Here is a 19,682-nt window from a genome sequence, read left to right as displayed (position 1 = left end):
AAAATGTGTGACTAATACAATGGAAAACACTTACTATTATCTTAACCAGAAAGTAGATCACCGTGAAAAAAATACTGTGGTAAAGTCAAAGCAAAGTTTCTTAATTTGAGCTATATATATTTTGGCAGGCCAAAGCTGTGAGCCCGAGGTCTCCATATGTGAAAAGGAAAACAAATGATCAAGTGTTTAAAAGATGAGCATCAAACAGAGCCTTCCTTCCTTCTTGATACAGCCAGAAAGATGCATACATCTTTGAAAGGAGAATTGCTTTTTACCCTATGCTTTGTCATTTGTTTAAGATCTTATTGGACTACCATTCCTAATCACTTTTTATAGCAGCAGTGTCTTCTTCCTACATTTGGGGAAATACCATGTTAATCCAATTATAACTCAACAAGGCAACACTGGCTTAATTCAGCTGGTGATGCCTGGAGTCCTGCAGGTAAGGGAGGTATCATGAAATGAAGCTTCTGTGCTTCTAGGAACTCCTTTGCCACCGTACACTCTCCAATCACAGATTCTCAACATCTTCTTTTGCTTCACTGTTTTTATTTAGAGCCCTCTCCATGACCTTGTTCTAAGCCAAATGATATTCCTTCCTTTATGAACTAGTTCTGGACCCTGGCTTCTCATATGTTTAAGACCTTATATAACCTGGTATATTCAATTCCTTGGTGACTAATTTAGCTCTGAGAGGTTAGGAACTGGTGAGGCTGAAGCAATTGTGTACAGTATCTGGTGATGAGTAAAGTGCAGATTAATTTGTGAGATAGAGCACTTCCACCTTTTTCCCTTTGGCTTTAAGGTTTATTTAGAATTCATGAAGTTGTGTCTGTACTAAAAAGCTTTGAACCATTAAAGAGAATTATTTAACAAAATTTCTAAAAATGCCAGTGCAAATTGGTTTGTCTTGAATTTCTGGTGCTTTGTTATTTTGCCACCAAGAAAAAAGCTTTAAAAAAAAAGCTTGAGGGAGAATATGAATGTAATAAATATTTCATTTTTGTAGCACATCGTGCATTGTTCTTCAGTTTCAGACCTTGCCAGCAGTCAACACAGTAGTAAATTTCAGCACCTGTGGACCTGTTTCAGTAATTTATGATTTCCATTAGATTTCCATTAGAGATGGGCAGAAACAGTTCAGGCAAGTTCATGCACCCCAGCCATGAGCATGGTTGGCCTGAGGGATTGTTTGCATGTGGGTATTTGGCAGCCTGTGCTGTCTTTGTCGTCTTTTGCTGTCATTGTTATCAGTTGGGGGCTGTACAGAACACACAGGAAAATGCTACAGACATCCACTATTTAGAATTTCTCTGCTACCACATCTGTGCTTTTTTTATTCATTCATTTGACAAATATTTAGTGAGCACTTGTTGAGCACAGGGTTCTATGTCACCGGGGATCCACCAGTGAATAGGAGATGGCCCCTGATATCAAGGCATTTCTATGGGAAGAACAATTCATTGAAAATAAATGCAATTAAAGATTGCATCATAGTAGCAAGTATACCTAAACAAGTAGAATAAATGGCCAGTGCAACAGAGACTTCTGGAAAAAACTCTCAGAAGAAATACCAAGTAGACAGGGAGAGGCAGCACTGAAAATAGGAGGGCAGGGTATTCTTGGCAAGAGAACTGGTGTTGAGCAAATACTCAGTGACAGGAAACATCATTGGTCTGCACAAGAGGCATGGAACTCCTGGGATATGGGTTAGCAAGATGAGCCTGGAGCTTAGGGAGCCCTGAGAATTCCTAGAGAGCACTTGAGCAGTTGGCTCTAATGATGGCAATATATTTAAACTATAATTATAATGGAATTTTCTTTCATGAAGTTTTGTGGACAGTACTCTTCTCCTAATCAGTTCAAGCTATCTGTCAGCCTGGCAGTGAAAGAGACTTCGAATTGTTCAAGTAGACATGAGAGGGAAAGGAAGAGTTCATGTTCCTTTTTTGACATACAAAAGGGGATTTTGTCTTCATTAGAAGACAATGTACTTGAAATCTTGACTTTGCCAAAGGGGGAAAAATGATGTTCCATTCTCTCTACCTTGATCGAAGGGCATCTTGACACTTGATCTTAAAATTTCACTGGTTGCTCAGAGTGGAAGAATTATAGGACATGGTAGAGGAAATGAAAGTCTTTAACCCATCAGTTCTGAGCCAGAGGACTGTGGGCAAAACAAGGGAAAAAAATAGAGAGGAAATGAGAGTACTGGTTTTTATTTTCCTTCTAAACCTTATTGTGGAGGGAGGAAGGATGGTACTTTGATTTCAAAGACCTATGTATGGGTCATATTTGCATAGGAACACTATACAAAAAGTCTATATTTTTCTTTTATTATTTTAGCAGACTCCTCATATGCAGCCACCTACTACATGATATAAAAATGATGGCAAGACACGGTAAGAAATCAGGTAGGGAGCTGAGCTTAGAACAATGCTCCCATTCCCTCAGGGACAGTTCTTGGCATGAAAATAGGCCAAGTTTGCAAGTGGCCCAGTAGAAGCCTGAGATCCAAGGAAAGAAGCCATAGGATATGGGATTATTGCAACAAGAGCCAAAAGATTGAGTCTGTAGACATCAGCACGTGGCACTGAAATGCTAAGTTGAACAAATGTTCATGGTGCTCAAATTAAGCAGTGGTCCAGGCCAGCCATTCAGGAGCTCAATAAAAATCCACAGGGCTTATTTTGACCTTCAGTTTTCCCAGCCTTTGGCCACCTAGAGTTAACATAAGCTGATTCCCCTAAACACAACTTGGAGAAAGCATGAGAAAGCAGAAAAAAAATCTAAGAATGTGAGCATTTTACTTACATAACTGATCATATGCCTAAAAGCACATGTATAAATGTGTATAAATATTTACATTGGTCTACATTTGCCAACTTGAACTAAAATTTGTTTGTTTTCTGACTCATATCTAGATTTATTAGGAAAGAAAGTTTGATTATTTTAAAAATACAACATTATATGTGCCTATCAACCTTGATGTTATCTTTAATGAGTAAATATGCTATAATTTGCTAAAATGCATAGCATAATTTTATATAACCTCTTTTTTAATTCATAGTTTGATAAAGTCAAGGAACCTGGCCAAAAAAATAAAAATAAAAAATGAAAAAACTCTTTTTGACATGAAGATGTTCATTGAAGCATTATTTATAATGGAAAAAAATATCAACAATTATATCTTTAACTTTGAAAAATTAATTATGTATGCCATAACCAAAATATAAAATTGAAGGTTACATTGTTTTTTAAAAGTCTTATGAAGAATTTTTAATAGCTTTAGGAAATTTGTATTGATTTAAATATATAGGATAAGATGCACCTGGAAATAAGTTACTCTCAATTCAAGAAAATTGCAAAACATTAATAAGAAATACACCAAAATATCAAAAGAATTTTTTTTGCCTAGCATAGGTTTATGATTTTTTTACACTTGAAGAATTAAAAAAAAAAAAAACAACCTTTATTTCACTATGTAGTGCATATGCACTATTTTTGTCATTGGAAAACCTAAAACAAATTTATCTTATATAGACAAAAAATGAAGAAGGAGGCAAGAGGAAGAGAGGGCATAAGAGAGATCAGAGGACTGGATCTTTTATTTCCATTCTTTGATAAATGTTGATAAATGGAAATCCAGCAGATGGAAACACTTGTCCCTGATAGATGGAAAGCTTGTCCCAGGAAGCTGGGACCTCTCACAAAATGTATGAATCCAGCAAAATTTAAATGATACTGTTAACCTACCATTCTTGCTGCTTTTCTGATGTCCTCTGCCTATTCTAAAATTTTAATCTAGCATAAATCTAAATCATTTTTTATCTGTTTTAATGTGACTTTCCCACTAGTCCTGGAAAAAAAGATAAAATTTCATCATTTCTTTCAACTAGCAATGTCAACCCTTTCATGAGTAAATAATAAAGGCATTATTGCTGATGTTTCCAGTAGATTCGTAGTCCCCAGGAGTTCAGGTATACATTAGACACCTGTTCTCCAGCATTTCCAAGGTGTGTCCTCGGCAGGATATTAGTAAGCTTTTCATGGTCAAATGACTTTGGGAAACTTTAGGTTACATGAAATTACACAAGTCAGTTTATTGGAGGATTTCTTATAGTTCGTGTCTTGCTGAGGCATGAATTTTTGAGGAAGAATTAAGCATATAGCATGTCCTAATTTTATCTGACCCAAAGTTTTTCCTATCCCTCAACAAAGGGAATTACATTTAACCAACATTTTCTAGGACCTCCAAACACTGACATGACTGCTGTGCCCGTGAGAACATCAGTGAAATATATAGCTCAGGTTCTCCAGTGGGGAGTGGAGAGAAAATTCCAGAGAAGAGACACCTGAGAGAGAGAATAGATTATCTCAGAAATCAGACTGAGGGCCAGGGGTTAACCGAGAGACTGGAGGTGTGCATGCCCCATGGCTTACATAGGAATATGGGAGCAGATGTGGCCACTTAATATTTTTCTGCAATTTCCGGAACTCCCCAGAGCCACAGGCTTCCCTACAGTGATTTAGGCATCTATATGAGAAAGAGGAACAAGATCTTGGTAGCAAGGTTTGGTGATGTCTAGAAATCTCCTTGGTTGCATCACATGCCTTGGAACTTTGGTTTTGCCAAAGATGGGGAATCAGTTCTCCAGATCACAGAAGCTTTGCGTCTCTTCAGAGCTAACAGGCAACATACCTTACACCCTTTTCTGGTCACCTCAGCTAAGTCAATGACCAATTCTTCTCTGGCATGGATTTTGTGACAGAATTCTTGTTCCAGCATTGACCATTTCTTTGAGAAAGTTCATTATCCCCTTTAAGTGTCAATTTTGTCGTTTCTAAGATAAAAATATATCCATTTATGTGCCATAAGGTTATTCTGTGGATTAAATGACATGATATTTATAAAGTACTCAGAGAAGGGCCTGTCACTTTTCAAGTGCTTAATAAACAGTAATTATTAGCATTGTCATTATAAGTACTTAATACACAGTAGTTATGTATTCTGGTGTTGCTATTAATTCTACATATTTATAGCACATTAAACCTGAGAGGGGCATTAGATATCGAATTGACCAGAAAACATGTAAATTACAGAGCTTTTGGCATGAGTACTCATTTTCATCGTACTCTATTTTGGCTTACTAATTCCTTAAACATATGATAAAATCATGCACAGCTATAAGCAGTGAGTATAAGGCACATGTTGGTAATTAAGTCCTCACTGGCTATGGAATACAGAGACCATTTGAATAACTTCTTATGGGTCATTGTTTTGACATTGTCAAAAACCACTTAACGATTTCAGTTTCCAAATATTAAAGTTCAAATATGACAATCCCTTGTCATGCAAAAGAAATGCTGACTCTACATGTCCAGCGAATGCTGTTCACTAGGCTGGAAACACAGACATGAGCAAAACCCACCAAATACCTCCCTCATAAAGCTTTATTTAACCACAGTGTAGCATAAGCCTGCGGTCATGAAAGTCCAGCTGCAGTCAAAAGAGCTGCCAACAAGATTCTATCATAAAGCCTGTGGATGTTGCCTCCTAATGTCTCTGAATTTGCAGCCATTTTAGTCAAATGCTGCTCTCAACTTCTCCTACATGGATTACGGAGGGTGAGGAACTCCTTCACACTGCTTCTGTTAAATTCAAACATCTTACCGCTCACCGTGACCACTGTCATAATATTCTCCTTGTTTGTCCAGTTTTCTCCCTTCCTTAATCATGTCAATGGACCAGCAGAGTTATTGTCATGGAAAAATGCTCTGACAAGGCCATTCTGAGGCCATCGAAATCTCAAAACCTCATAGGTCCTGAATATAGTAATCATGACTTGAATTTTCAGTCCCAGACCTTCCTTTTTCCAGGCCCTGTGCTTGAGCTAAATTGAATTCCTTCTATTTCCTGTAAACATCCTGGGCTACCCCCTTCCACTCAGGCCTGAATTGCTATGCTCTTCATTTCCACATGAGCAAATTGCAACTGTCTCTCTAGGCTCAGGACAAATGTACTCCCTGAGTCCTTTCCCGTCAACAATAATTTATACCTCGACTTTACCTGGCTAGGTACTCTTTATGCACTTAGGGCTTTGGGGATACACACATACTTTCACACACACACTTATGTTTTGGTATTTATGGTACTAATCAATAGAGTCATGTATTGTCTATCATCAGAAGGCAATTAAAATTATATGATGTTTGTGTGTTTCTCTGTTACGAAACAAACACCCAAATGAGATGGACTCATGGAGTCTTATAGTTACATGACTTGGTTGACTCTAAATTTTCTATTTTGGATCAGTTGTGGTCTTTTACTCATAAGGATATTTAAGATGTTCATGCTCCTCCCTCAAAGCCCTTAGTAATCCTATTCTATACATTTGTACTTTTTGTACATAGGGATCGTTGAAGAAAAAATACTCTGCTCCACTGTATCTTACAAAGATGTTCAGCAATAATTTATAGCATCCATCGTTGTTGTTGTTGTTGTTTAACCTTTCTACCACCTTCTGTGCATACAAATGTGAGAATACTGGGGGATTAATGTCAGGCCTATCATCTTCTCGAGAACAAAAACTCCTGATATCATAGCAAATCATGAGTTGCTGTATTTAAGTGCAAACATTCTGCTCCTCACATCCTCCACTTGGGATACTTTCTAGAATCTATCATTTAGGCTGTGGGCCACTCTAGGGGGCATGTGTGTTGCTGTCACAATGTCTTACTACAAGTGCATTTTACAGTGATTCTCAACAGCCTGAAGAGTGACATTTTCAGAGTAGGATTTCCATCCATCACCTCCTCTAGAAGGTCTGTATAACTGGAGTTGAAAGCAGTGTTTAGACACTAAGGCAGAAAATTTAGAGGCACGAGAATGAAAGCTACAATCCTCCAAAGGTGTTACTCACATCAGATAAAAATGAGGTGCAGTGGGTGCACCTGTGTGTTTCAACCTACAAGTTTTGAGGAATTTATTGAGATTTCTTCCCAATCAATTCCTGTGCCACAAAATTGGAGAATAAAACAACAAATTGATATCCCATATATTTCCTCACATAAATGAAAGAACAAGAAATGATCAATGATAGATAGATAGATGATAGATAGATCAACTTAAAGCATATTACTTGGTTGACTATTTAAAATATACATAATTTACTTTGAAGATGTTGCTCTTGACATTGTCAATGTATCTATAAGTTTTGTGTATGTGTTCACATATTCTTAAGTAGGAACACATTAATTAATTAATTAGTTTTACAAAAATGTATATGTTGCCAGGTACATAAAAAAAAAAAATCCCTAGTACTCTGAGCGTGGTCGGTAAAAATGATTAATTAGACACAGGTCTTCTCTGAGAAACTGGATCTGAGGTTAGCTGTGAATGTCCTTAACTTGAGTTGGTCCATGTTGGATAGGGTTTTAAACCAGCACTTGCTCTGCATACCAGTGTTCTCGTTCATAATTCTGAGTCTGTCCATTTTAATTCAATGCCTTCTGGCTATTCCACTCCACCTGAATCTACCAGATTTTTGTTGACTCTCTTATATTATTTACATATTTATTTACCCCTTCCTCTCTTCCTCAAATTTAAACCCCTTTGAAGGCAGGAAAGGAGACTCAAACAGACTCTTTTTTTTTTAATTTTTATTTATTTATGATAGTCACAGAGAGAGAGAGAGGTAGAGACACAGGCAGAGGGAGAAGCAGGCTCCATGCACCGGGAGCCTGATGTGGGATTCAATCCCCGGTCTCCAGGATCGCGCCCTGGGCCAAAGGCAGGCGCCAAACCGTTGCGCCACCCAGGGATTCCTCAAACAGACTCTTATGGTATACTTTCCTTCTCCCTCCATCCAGTTACAACTGCTAGAGTTTTACACTTGTTTATTTAATCAAATACCAAATATGTCTACAGCATCTTTTCAGATTTAGGTATCATTTTATCATGGAATTAATTGGGGGATGCTTACAGAAATTTGGAATTTTTATGCCCTCAAAGCATTTAAATTCACACTGAGGGAGAAGATTTGCTGAGCAACATTTAAAGGACAAGAAGTGTTATTGTGACTCAAGTTTTCATTGCATGTTTTTTAAGATATCCCATAAGTATTAAACAAGGCTCAAAAGAATCTTAAAAATAATATCTTGAAAACTATATCTCTGATCTTTCCTACCATTCTCTTTCTGAGATTCCTTCTGGCCCATGTTCCCCATCCGGCTGCCCACACCATAAAAGTAGGAGTACTAATCAATACTGCTGCTTCTCTGACTTCCCACCTCACAAATAGCTGAGAACTCTCTCTAGATTCATACCCTTGTTTCCCACTATGAGACTCTAGCCCACTTACATTTGTTCAGTACCTGTAAACACTGCTTCCTTGTACTTGCTTTTGCCTCCTGCCAATCCATTTTCCACAATGCAAACATAATTTTTTTTTCATTTTGTTTGTTGGTTGTTGAAGTATAATTAACATATAGTGTTATATTAGTTTCAGGTGTACAATATAATAAGTAAACATTTCTATACATTTTTCAGCGCTCGTAACAGTAAGTGTGCTCTCAATTTCCTTTATCAATTTCATCCCCCTCTCCTGGCCACCTCCTCCCTGGCAACCACCAGTTTGTTCTCTATGTTTAAGAGTCTGTTTTTTTTTTGTTTGTTTCTCTTTTTTTTTTCTCTTTGTTCATTTGCTTTGTTTCTTAAATTCCACATAGGAATGAAATCATATGGTATTTATCTTTCTCTTTCTGACTTAATTCATTTAGCATTAAATCCTGTAGGCCCATCTAAGTTTTTACAGATGGCAACATCTCTTTTCTTTTATGGCTGAGTAATATTCCATATTACATCTTCTTTATCCATGCAGCTATCAATGGATGCTTACGTTGCTTGCATATCTTCACTATTGTAAATAATTTTGCAATAAACATAGGAGTGCATAAATCTTTTTGAATTACTGTTTTTGTTTTCTTTGGGTAAATACCCAATAATGGGATTACTAGATCATATGACAATTCTATTTTTAAGTTTTTGAGGAACCTCCATACTGTTTTCTGCAGTGGATGCACCAATTTGCATTCCTATCAGCTACATAAGTGTTCCTTTTTCTCCACACCCTGATAATTTTAAAATGCAAATCTGATCACTTAGACCCTTCAAGAGCTTCTTTTCAATAAAGATACAATTCCTTACATGACTTCTACAAATGCACTTGGGCTTCTCTTACCCATATTTCTCCTCCTCTAACATCAACTAGTTTCTCTATGTACCCTGGCTTTCTTTCACATCTTCTCACTAAGTCTGCATTCTCTGCCCAGGACTTTACTACATGGCGTTCTATGTGGAGTACTTCCCATTTCTCTTTTGTCTAGAGAGTTCCTTCTCATTCATCAAATCTCAAATTATTCACTATTTTTCTTTTTGCAAGGCATCCTTCCCTGACTGCCAAGACTGCTCAGAAATATTACTGACTCTCAATGTACCATCTTCATCCCTTCACAGCTATCAACAGACTTGCACTTTTATATTTAGTTTATGTCATTTAATGTGTTTTATTACTGAAATCTAAACTCTGTTAATACATATTTGTTGAATGAATAAACAAAGGGAATTCAATAAAATTGATCTCTGTACTAATTGTGGTACAGGCTAAGCTACTATACAAAGACATCTAAATATAAACTGTCTTATAAATGAGATAGAAGCTTTTTTTTTTTTCCTCCTCAAATAGTCTCCAGGGCAGGTCATGGCTAGAAGGGTGGTTGCTCTGCTCCAAAAGCCCCTCTTATTTATCTGCCATCTCTCCAGGTTGTCCTGGTATTTATGATTGAAGCTTGGATGCCTGCCAAATCCTTATATCCTGTTTGATGACGTATCAGTTTAAGTCTTTTGCCCATTTTCCAAGTGAATTAATTTCTTACTACTGATCTTAGAAAGTTGTTTATTTATTCTCAAAACAAGTCACTTGTTAGATATTGCAAATATTATCTCCCAGTATGTGGTTTATCTTTTGTTCTCTTAACAATGTCATTTATACAACAAAAGTTTTAAATTTCAGTATAGTACCATTTAGCAGTTTTATAATTTTAAGAATTCTGTTTTGGGTGTCATGAGTAAGAATCCATCACCTACCCTTAAGTCACAAAGATATTCTCTTGTTTTCTTCTAAAAGCTTTATATTTATACATTTTAAGTTTAGATCTATAATACATTTTGGATAGGTTGTTGTATATGGTGTGAGGTGTAGGTCTGGATTAATTTATTTGCCAATGGATGTCCATTTTCTTTACGAGTGCTGTTGAAGACTGTTTTCTATGTTGAATTGATTTTGCAACTTTATAAAAAGTCAGAAGGCTGTGGTTATTTGGTTCTATTTTTAGCTTTCTATTCTTTTCTATCCATTGATCTACCTGTCTCTCCTTCCACTAATACCATTCTCTCTTGACTATTATAGATATATAGAAAATCTTAAACATCGATATTCTTTTGGCCAAAATTTGTTTATTCTAATTCCTCTGTCTTTCATATATGTTTCAGTACCAATTTCACAATATCCACAAAAAGTTATTCAATTTAGGAATTGTATTAAACTAATTTGGGGAGAATTGACATTATACTATATTGAATCTTCAAAATCATGAATACCATATGTCTCTCAATTTATTTAGATTTCCCTTTATTTCTTTCATAAGCATTTGTCATTTTCAGCATATAGATACAGTTTATGTTTTGTTAGATTTATATCAAAGGATTTCATTATTTTTGGAGCTATTGTAGAATGTATGCTATTTTTCTATTTTTGTGTCTACATATTTATTGTTAGTATATAGAAATAAAATTGATTTTTTTGTGTCTTGATCTTGTATCCTATGACCTTGTTGAACTTACTTATTAGTTTTTAGGAGGTTTTTTTGTTTTGTTTCGTTTCGTTTTGTTTTGTTTTGCTATATTCCTTGTGACTTTCTACATAGGAAATCATGTCACCTTGAAGAGATCAGTTTTATTTTTTTCATTCTAATCTGGATGTCTCTGATTTACTTTCCTTGCTTTCTTGCACCTGCTAGGATTCTCAGCACTAAATTGAATAGGGGGAACGAGAGTAAACATCTTGCCTTACTCCTAATCTTAGGGAGGAAAACAGTCAATTTTTTATTGTCAAGTACAATATTAACTATGTTATTTTTTAAATATTTTATTTATTTATGAGAGACAGAGAGAGACAGAGAGACAGAGAGGCAGAGACATGCGCAGAAGGAGAGGCAGGTTCCATGCTGGGAGCCTGATGTTGGACTCGATCCCGGGACTCCAGGATCATGTCCTGAGCTGAAGGCAGATGTTCAATCGCTGAGCCACCCAGGCATCCCACTATAAGTTTTCTAAATCCTCTCTGTGTTGGGGATCTCTGGATGGTTTTGCGGTTTAGCACCTGCCTTCAGCCCAGGACGTGATCCTGGAGACTTGGGATCGAGTCGCACATCAGGCTCCCTGCATGGAGCCTGCTTCTCCCTCTGCCTGTGTCTCTGCCTCTCTCTCTCTCTGTCTCTCATGAATAAATAAACTTTAAGAATAAAAAGAAATAAATCCTCTTTGTGAAGTTGAGAAAGTTCTCTCACAACGCATGTCAATTTTGTCCAGTGGTTTCTGTTCATCAATCAAGATGGTTATATGATTTTCCTCTTTAATCTGTTAATATGGTTTTATATTGCCAATAGATTTTCAAATGCTGAATCAGTCTTTCATCCCTGAAACAAACATCTCTTAGCTGCCATGCCTTATTCTTTTTATATATTGTTAATATAATTTGTTTAGATTTCATTTTGGATTTTGTGTCTGTATTTATATGGATTATTGGTTATGTTTTTCTTTTGAACTGTCTTTGGTTTCATATCAAATAAATTCTGTACCCATTAATTGAATTATCACTTCTATTTCCTGGAGGACATTGTGGAGAATTTGTATTATCTCTTCTTTAAATATTTCCTTGCATATTATAAGTGAAATCATCTAGACCAGAAGGTTTCTCACTTAGGTTTCTAATAATAATTATGTAGACCAGAAGGTTTCTCATTTAGGTTTCTAATAATACATTCAATGTCTTTATTAGTCAAAGGAGTATTCAACTTATTTACTTCATCTTGAGTGAATTATGATAATTTGTGGTTTTCCAGGAATCTGTCCATTTTACATAATTTCTTGCATTTGTGTGGATAAAAGAGTTTTTTTTAATATTCTGTTATTATTCTGCTAATATCTTAGCTTCTGTAGTGATAACCTATCTTTCATTCTTGACATTTATAATTCATGTATTCTTTCCCCTTCTTGGTCATTCTTGATAATATGAATATCATATTGATATATGCAAAGTATCAGCTTCTGATTTGATGCATTTTCGCTATTCTTTTTCAGTTTAAATTCTACTGATTTCTACTATAAACTTATTTCTTTCCTTCTACTTGCTTGGGATTTATTTTGATCATCGTTTTTATTTCTTGAGGTGTAAGTTTAAATTATTGGTTTGAAACTTTTTTGTTTTACCATAACCAGTTTATACTAAAAATTTCCCTCAAAGCACAGCTTTCATTGCATCTCATGGATTCTGACATGTGTATTTACATTCCCATCTTATTAAGTGTGTGTTTAGTTTTATTTTCTTATTTTTATTATACATTCAAAATAAGTTGTAAAAATAATACATAAAGACCCTTGAGCCCTTCTTCCATCTTTGCCTAATGGTGGTATCTTATATAACACCTATTCCTGGTGTAATATAAAAACAGGAAATTTACATTGGTACAAAACTGTCAACTACACTACAGATCTTATTCTGTTTTCGTGGGCATTTCCACACACCTATGTGTGTGTGTGTAGTTCTATGTAATTTGACCACATACATGTTTAATATATACTGATATATATTATTTTATATATTTTAAAGATTTTATTTATTTATTCATGAGAGACATATTGAGAGAGAGGCAGAGACATATGCAGAGGGAGAAGCAGGTTCCCTACGGGGAGCCTGAAGTGGGACTCAATCCTAGGAACCTGGGATCACGACCCAAGTCAAAGGCAGATGCTCAACCAGGCGCCCTATGTTTAATATATCTTTCTAATTATTATTAAGCTTTTTTTCTTGGCCCATAAACTATTCAGAAGTGTTTTGATTAACTCTTATGTATTTGGACATTTTCCTGTTTTCTTTTGTTTAATTGATTTCTAGTTTAATGTCATTATAGTCAGAGAATACAATTTATATGATTTTAGTTCTTTTTAATATAATAAAGTTTTATATGAGTCAGATATGGTCTATCTTGATTACTATTTCATATAGACCTGAAAATAACATGTACTCCTCAAAACTTTAAGATCACCCCAAATGAGGAATGTTGGAGAAACTGTCACAGTTTAGAGGAAGCTCCAAATTCATGATTATCTATATGTCACATAGTATCCAAACTGGGATAGAAAAGAGTCATTGGGAGAGGAAAATCCCTGATATAATCTGAGTAAATTATGGGCTTTAGTTGATAATAATGTATCAATATTGTTTCATTATTTGTGATAAATGTAATAGTAATATAAAATGTTAATAATAGAAGAAACTGAGTGTGGGTTATATGGAAACTGCAGTATCATTGCAAGTTCTCTGTGAATATAAAACCATTATAAAATAAAAATGTTATTTAAATATTTTTTAAAACTAAAAAATATTGCTAAATGAGAGAATATTTATTAGATTATTTTTTTCTGTGTTCCTTCAAAGGGAAGACATAGGAACAATAGATGCTAAAAAGAAGCACATTTTAGTTCTGTGAAAGACCTTCTTCTCAAATAATTCAAGCTGTCTTCTGAGATGATTTAGCAGTGGAGGTAATCAAGTTGTGGTTGGAAGAACATTTACTAGACATTTAGAGGAGTTGGTTAAGCTAGAAAGGGTAAGCTAGACAATAATAAAGATAACATTTATCGAACAATGTCTTGTTCTTCACATTATTTAATCCTTCTAACACTTCCACTTAACAGACAAGGATACTGAGTTCCTCCAAATGCCAGGAACTTGCCTGAGGCTACCAAGAAAGTACACAACCAGGACAGAAACCATTGTAGTCTCAACCGAGAGTCCATGGCTTTCCACTCATGAGCGTGTCTTCTTGGCTGAGTTTCCAAGATGTGACTAAGAAGAAAGGTTGATTCAAGAAGAATTTCACGACAAAAGAAAATGACAAAGAGGCATGCTAAAGAGCTAGAAAAGACACTCAGGACCAAGGAAGAGACTAGCAAAGTGATTTTTAATGGATTCCAAGATAAGTGTAGAGCAAAAGGAAAATAATATTCCTGCAAAGGTATTTAATCCACTTTAAATGGTCTTGTTTTTTTCTCTGTCACTAAATATCACTAATTGGCAGGAGATACAGACACTTAACCAAATAAAATTCACTGAACTTCAATCCATATTTTTCACAGTATGGGCATAACCATGTGTGTTTAATGAAAATTGCAGGATACTCTGTTCTAGCAACAAGCAAAAAATAAGGCTCACATTGGAGGCATTTCATGCTGTGAAGACTGGTATTTATCACCAGAGAGGAAGAAAATGTGTTGCGGTCAACTAATTTTATGGGGAAAAAAATATACATGATAGACTTCATAGGATTTAGTAGTGTCTATGTTGCCTTTGAGAAAATTGCTCGGGGCTTATGGAACACGCTTATCTTAATCTCCCCTACCACCATGTTCTCCTGCAATTAATCAGTAAGCAGAAAAGAAATAGTTAGAATTACCAGTATTACTGATTTAGAGATGTGAGCATTTCTTTTGTAAAGGGTCAGTTGTTCTCAGAGTCTTGAAGTCTGTCCTGGGTGACTGTGGGCTATTGATCTCTCTATTGTGGAATGTGTCCTAGTTGAAGGTTAGCCAGGGATGCTCACAATGGTCTTTCTGCGGGTTAGCTGCCCTCCTCTGTTCATGATGAAACTGTTTAATTCATAAAGCTTTGATGCTTAAACTGCTTCTGACCTTCTGTGAGCACTTCAAAGGGGAAAATTAGCTGCTTAGAAAAATATAATGACCTAAATCCAGCAATCTGGGACATACATGTTATAGTCTGTTGAACTCATGTTGACTAGTTATACTGTTTCTTTTGGGAACAGATTGTCTTGGAGGCACCATAATTGGAGAAAGGTGCTAATTTGAAGAGTTTGAAAATGAGTAGGTATTGATTCCTTGTTAAAATGTTGCTCCTCTTAGGGTCCTCCCTCAGAAGCAGGATGTTAGAAGCTGTGCATAAAGGTTGTCGCTCTGCATTTGGCCTATATTATTGGCATTTGCTAAAGTGAAATGACACTCATACAAAGCAGCACCTGTCCATTGTCTGTTGTTTATTTTTCTGTTTTGATTTATTTTCATTTTTCCTTTCCTATAATTAAGAAAACTTATTTTTAGAACAGTTTTCGATTCTCAATAAAATAGAGAAGAAAAGCACAAAGAGTTCCCACATACCTCCAGTCTCCACATATACACAGTATCTCCCACTATTAATATTCCACCCTATAGGGGTGCATTTGGTACAATTAATAAACCTACACTTACACCTCATTATCACCCAAAGCCTATGGTTTACATTACAGTTCACTCTTGGTGTTGTGCATTCCATAGGTTTTGACAAAATGTGTGATAACATGATCTCACCATTGTAACATCCTCCATAATAGTTTAACTGCCCTAAAAATCCTCTGTGCTCTACCTATTTATCCCTTTCTCTCCTCCCTCTCCCCTGAAACTACAAATCTTTTTATTGTCTTCAGTTTGGCCTTTCCCAGAATGTCAAATAATTGGATCATAAAGAATGTAGTCTCTTCAAGTTGGCTACTTTCACTTAATAATAAATATTTAAGTTTTCTCTATGTCTTTTCCTGTACTGACAGCTCATTTTTAGTGCTAAACAATATTCCATTGTCTGGATGTACCACAGTTTATTTATTCATTCACCTACTGAAGACCATCTTGGTTGTTTCCAAGTTTTGGCAATCATGAACAAATTTTCAAGTACAAGTTTTTGTGTAGACATGTTTTCAATCCATTTGAGTAAGTGTCAAGGATTGCAACTGCTGGATTATATGGTAGGAATACAATATGCTAAGATACAGATATATGATAAAAATATAGGAAACTACCAAACGGTCTTCCAAAGTAGCTGTATCATTTTGCATTCTCACCAGACATGACTAAGAATGACTAAGAGCTCCTCTTGCTCCACATGCTTACCTGTATTTGGAGTTGTCATATTTAAATGTTCACTATTCTAAAATGTATGTAATTTTGTTGTTTTAATTTGTAATGCCCTGATGATATGTGAGGCTGTTTTTATATGCTTACATTTCATATGTATATCTTGTTTGGTGAGATGTCTGTTCGAGACTATTGCCCATTTTTTAATTGGTTGTTCATTTTCTTATTGTCACGTTTTAAGGTTCTTTGTATATTTAGAGTTTTTTATCAGATGTGTCTTTGCCAAATATTTTCTCCTAGTCTGCTATCTGTTTTCTCATTCTCTTGACATTGGACTACACAAAGCAGAAGGTTTCTGTTTTAAGAAAGTCCAGCTTATAAATTATTGCTTCCATGGATTGTGCTTTTGGTGTTGTATTTGTAACTCATGGCCATACCCAAGGTCATCTAGATTTCTTCCTGTGTTATCTCACAGGAGTTTTATAGTTTTCCATTTTATGTTTAGGCCTATGATAAATTTTGAGTTAATTCTTGTGAAGGTTGTAAGATTTGCATCTAGTTTTTGTTGTTGTTGTTATTGTTGTTGTTGGGTATGTGGATGTCAACTTGTTTCACCACCATTTGTTGCAAAGATTATTTATGCTCTACTGTATTGATTTTCTTCCTTTGTTAATGATCTATTGACTATATTTACATGGGCCTATCTCTGGGATCTCTATTTTGTTCTATTGATCTATTTGTCTATTCTTTTCTAATAATACATTGTCTTCCTTACTGTAGTTTGTAGTGAGTCTTAAAGTTGCCAGTTCTTCAACTTTTTTTTTTCTCCTTCAGTGCTGACATGGTATTATGGGTCTTTTTCTCTCCTTATAAACTTTAGAATCAGTTTACCGAAATCCACAAAATAAATTGCTGGAATTTTGATTTCGGTTGTGTTAATAGATCATGTTGGAAATAACTGACATAGTGATGATATTGAATCTTCTTATACGTGGTCATGGACTATCTCTCCATTTCTTTGTTTCTTTTATTTCATTCATCAGAGTTTTATAGTTTTCCTCAAAGACACTTTGCACATATTTTGTAAGAATTATACCTAAGTATTTCATTTTCAGGGGTTCTAATGTAAATTGTGATGTATTTTTATTTTTAAATTCCACTTATTCATTGATGTTATACAGGAAAGTGATTTATTTTATAAATTAGCCTTCGATCCTTCAACCATGCTATAATCATTCATTAGTTTCACGTGAGATTTTTTTGTCAATTCCTTCAGATTTTCTACATAAACATGTCATCTCTGAACAAAGATTGTTTTATTTCTTCCTTCCCAAAATGTGTATGTTTTATTTACTTATATTAGATAGAACTTCCTCGTATGATATTGAAAAGTAGTGGTGGGAGGGAACACCCCCCACCACTTTATTGTCTTTATCCTTATCTTAGCAGAAAAGATTCAAGTTTCTTGCTATTAAGTATAATGTTAATGGGAGATTTTTGTAGATGTTCTTTACTAAGTTAAAGAAGTTTTCTTCTACTCTGAAGCTTCTGAAAATTATCATGAATGAGAGTTGGATTTTGTCAAACACTTTTTCTGATTCAATATGATCGTGTAATTTTCCTTTAGCCTGCCAATGTGATGATTTGCATTAATTGATTTTCAAATATTAAACCAATTTTGCATACCATATCAAGTGGATAAATCCCACTTGATCATATGCTATAATTATTTATATATATTGTAGGATTTGATTAGCTAAATTTTGTTGAAGATTTTTGCATCTATGTTCATGAGGGATATTGGTATTTAGTTTTCTTACAATGTCTTTGTATGGTTTTGGTTTTAGGATAATGCTAGCCTTGCAGAACATTAGGAAATATTTCTTTTGCTTCCACATTCTGGAAAAGATTGTAGAGAATGGGTATAATTTATTTCTTAAATATTTGATAGAATTCACCAGAGAACACATCAAGACTTATCCTTTTTATGTATTTGTTTGTTTTATTTGTTTGTTTTTTAAGGTTATTTGTTATTCATTTAATTTCTTTAATTTATATCACCTACTTAGATTATATATTTTTTTTCTTATATGAGTTTTGGTAGTTTGTACATTTTGATAAATTGGCCTATTTCATCTAGGTTACCAAATTTATGACACTGAATTGTTCATGTATCCCTTTATTATCTTTTTAATGCCCATGGGATCTCTACTGACATCCTGTCTTTCATTTCTGATATTGGTAATATATGTCAATTTTTTTTCTCTTAACTAGGTGGCTAGAGGCTTGTTGATTTTATTGATCACTTCAAAGAACCAATTTTAGGTTTTGTTGACTTTCTCTATTAATTTCTTATTTTCAATTTTATTGATTTCTACTCCATTATTATTTTTTCCTATTCTGTTTACTTCCAAATTAATTTGCTCTCCACTTACTAGTTTCTTAAGGTAGAAGCTTAGATTATTGATTGGTCTTAAATTATTTTCTAATACATATATTCAGTGCCATTAGTTTCACTCCAGACACTGCTTATGTTGCATTCTACAAATTTTGATAAGTTGTGTTTTTGTTTTGCCCAATATATAAAAGTGATTATTGAAATAATTGGATTAATATTTACCATATTTTTACTATTTTCTATTTATTCCTTTGTCCTCTGCTCCTGATTTTATTTTCCATACATTTTTTGCCTTCATATTTTTACTTGAGCATTTTTAATAATTCTATCTTCTCTTCTTTCTTAACTTGTCAATTAAACATCTTTTAATTTTTTTTCTTTTTCATAGTGCCCTAGGGTTTGCAATAAACAGTTACAAGTAATCCCAGTATACTTTTGAAAATAACACTATACTGTTTCATAGGTAACACAAGTGCTTTATAATAACAATAACAAAGTATTCCTAATTTGTAGGATGTTCCTTGTATCATTGTAGTCATTCATTTCATTTATACATACATGTATAAGCACATATATAAATGTATAAGTATACAAAATCAAATATATTGTTGTCAAAGGAAAAAAGTCCTCTCAATTTTAGTCTGTCTGAAAAAGTCTTTCTGTCTCCTTCACTTTTGAAGGATAGTTTTCAGCATACAGAATTCTGGGTTGGTAGTTTTGCTTTACCAACATGTTAAATATTTCGCTCTACTATTTGCTTGCATAGATGTAGTTTAAAATTTGGATGTAATTCTTATCTTTACTCCTATATAGATAGGATATTTATCCCCACTCTGGCTTCTTTCAGTATTTTTTCTTTATGTTTGATCTTATGCAGTTAGAATATAGTATGCCAAATTAATTTTTTTTTTTGGCATTTATCCTGCTTAGTGTTCTATGAGTTTCCTTGATCTGTGCTTTTGCGTTTAGCATTATTTTGAGAATTTTATTTGGTCAATAATAACTGTTTCAAAGTTGTATGTTAAAACATTTGAAATTGTC

Source organism: Canis lupus, chromosome 3, assembly GCF_003254725.2.
Source record: "Canis lupus dingo isolate Sandy chromosome 3, ASM325472v2, whole genome shotgun sequence".
Taxonomy (NCBI): domain Eukaryota; kingdom Metazoa; phylum Chordata; class Mammalia; order Carnivora; family Canidae; genus Canis; species Canis lupus.
The sequence above is the reverse complement of the archived record's forward strand: the minus strand, read 5'-3'. Positions refer to the sequence as shown.